We start from the raw sequence: 3,106 nt of genomic DNA on the forward strand, positions 1-3,106 counted from the left end.
ATTGCAGAAATCTTAGGAATCTTCTAAGAGGGGGTCTTAAAAGGAGAAGAATCTGAACACACAGGTTTGTTGGACACTGTTGAGACCACCTCTGCTAGGAACGACCTAACTAACACCCTTCCCTATTTAAAAAGGATCAGAAAATTAAATGAAGAACTTTTTTTAACCCACTGTCTTCACCTTCTTCCCCAGTTGGTTAAGAAGACTCTCCTGGATTTAGGTTCCTGCAGAGCAGCTTTTCTCAAATTCTTTTTTTTTTTTTTTGGTGGAACCTGGGATTGAACTCAGACCCTTGTGCTTGCCAGGGAAGCACTTATTTTACTGAGCCATCTCCCCGGCCCCTTTTCTCAAATTCTCAATCGTGTCCTACCTTCCAAGAGGAGAACAGGATGAGGGTGACTGAATAGAATGGAGTACAGAAGCCTGTCTATATTGTTTTCTTTTTTAGGGTTGGCCTACTGGGAATTGAACTCAGGACCTTCAGCTTGCCAGGTAAAAGCTGTGCCACTGAGCTATATCCTTAACCCTCTTAAGCCTATCTATGAAATTGCCTTTGAGAATTGGCCTGCTGTGACTTGTGTTTAAATTGCTTCCAATAAACATTCAATTATACTGAGCTGTTTGCAGAAACACTCAGATTTAGCTACAAACAGATGTGCAGACATGTGCATCCTCAAGCTGGCCTTGGCGGCACGCGCCTACCATCCCAGGCCTCAGGTGGCTGAGTTGGGAGCCTCGCTATGAATTGGAGGTCAGTCTGGGTTACACAGTCATTCAAGACCAGCTGAAACCACATAGAAAGAACTTGTGTCAAACAAAACAAGCAAACGAAAAACCATGTGTGACCTTGAGCTTGTCTCTGCAAATGTGAGTATGCGCCATCACATACACATCTAAGTAAGCACACATGTAGAACCGCAAGATTCAAAGATTCGGATCATCCTACAAATGAACACATGGCCAAGGGCAATTGCATAATAGCACTCACAGGCAGGCAACAATTCACACACTGGGACAGCACACAGACAGCCCCTGTGACCAGTCAGACACATTGATGCTTTCCTTAATTGCCTACTACCCTCGCTGATCACACGGTGACATCCTGTGCACAAATTCAAGGTCCCGCAGCATGCACATTCATGCATGTGACTACACTCACATAGGCCTATGACAGACACAGCCTACGGGTGCAACCTAGCGGGGCACCACCACACCTCCACTACAAGTAGTGATGGCAGTGTACAGTCACAGCCTCACAAACAGCACATGCTCTTGTGTTCATATAAGTCGTGTATGCAGTCACACCCAGGAAGCAAGGAAATCTGGACCCTTGTCCCCAAGTGTACCCTCTGGTCTCTCCACATCATGGGTGGGAAGAGCACCAGGGTCCAGGACTGTTTTGCCAGATGTGGAGGGGTCTGAGGGGGGAGTGATTTGCCACATTTGTAGGGTTTAGGGCTCTGGGAGCACCTTAACTTCTCCTCAGAGGCAACATTTCCTGTGTCCTGAGATTTATCCCTGAAACGGGAAGCAGTTGAGCTCTGGGACTCATTATCTTCCTCTCTAAGGCTGCTTTGATGGGGGCATAGGATGCTCGGTGCCAACTCTAACTCAAGGAACATAAAGGCTTTGTTGTCTTCTATGTAGAGTATCATGTCATCTGTAAATAATAATAATTTTGCTTTTCTCATTCCAATCTTTATTCCTTTTATTTTTCTCTCGTTTAATTGCTCTGGTTAATGTTTGCAGACCTATATTGAATAGGAGTAGAGACAGTGGACATCATTGTTTTGTTCCTGATTTTAAAGTGAAGGCCTTCAGTTTTTGCCCAGTTAGTACTTGGTAAATGGTGTGGAAAGTAAGGGAAATACTTTGTAATAATTGGATAGTCTCTACTGGGAGTCTTGCTTTAGCTTCTTCCTTTGTTTTGGGGGAATGGGCTCTCTTACTGCTTCCCAATTCTTCATCCTTCTCTTATGCCTGTTTTCTTATTAAATTGGCTCAGCAAACCAGCCTACAACTTTCTGTTTCCTGTAGTTGATTTCTAGGGTTTATTCCCTCAAGATGCCACTTCATCAGGAAAAGGGTGACCAACTATTGTGGTCTGCCCAGGCCTGAGTGTGATCTTTGGATATGGAACTTAAGAGTTTAACACTGGGATGGTTCTGAAAAAATAGTGATAAGCTGGCTTTTCTTTTAGGAAATGTATGAAGCTCTGTAAGAGTTGAGGAGATGTCTTACCTGCATTCTTCAAGTCTCCATTGGCCTAGACTCTCCAAGAAAGCTCTAGTTATGGAAAGGGAGTGTCTGATTCTGATTTTTCCTTGAACAAAAGTATACAGGGGTGAGGTTAGTCCCTAGCTGGGACCCAAGGAAGAGGTTCTATGGGGAGTCTTGTGATAGTCACAACGAGCATTATTTGAGTCCCACACCTTATCATCTACTTCCTCTCCTCAGCTATTAAAAAGGAACTGAGAGGGGAATCAGGTAAGAGTTGACAATTGGTGTTAGCCGTTGTGCTCCAGTCTTTGGAAGCTCCTATTCCTTAGAATGCAGTCCTATGCTATTCCTGCACAGAGGATTCCTAAGCAGGCATAGTGCCCTGGGCCTTAACCACATGGAACTAGATCAAGGAGACAAAGGATGGGCCCGGGGAGATGGCTCAGTAGAATAAATGCTTCCCTGGCAAGTGCAAGGGCCTGAGTTCAATTCCCGGTTCTGCCCACCCCAAAAAAAGAAGACAAAGGAAATCTGTAATAATTGTAAACTCCAGGTGAATGCAGGTTCCAAGAGCACTGAAGGCCACTGTGGCCTAAGCAAGACTTAGAGCACTGTGGTCATAGTTACCCAAGAGGTCAGGGTTATGACACTGCCTTTTCTAACCCCAACCTTTCCTCTGAATGTGATAATCTTAACATAAAACAGTCATGATATTAACCTTATCCAGCCATATGCTAATCTGGGCATGCTCATAACTCCAAACAAAATTTAACTAAATCCACCAATAATTAGACCCCACTCTTAGGTTTTTAAGAAACATTATTACCTATCACCCTAAGTCTTAAAGTAACTCCAAACATGTCAGTTTGATACCTAAAATCTCGTG

Source organism: Octodon degus, unplaced genomic scaffold (genome assembly GCF_000260255.1).
Source record: "Octodon degus isolate 3935 unplaced genomic scaffold, OctDeg1.0 scaffold00138, whole genome shotgun sequence".
Classification (NCBI taxonomy): domain Eukaryota; kingdom Metazoa; phylum Chordata; class Mammalia; order Rodentia; family Octodontidae; genus Octodon; species Octodon degus.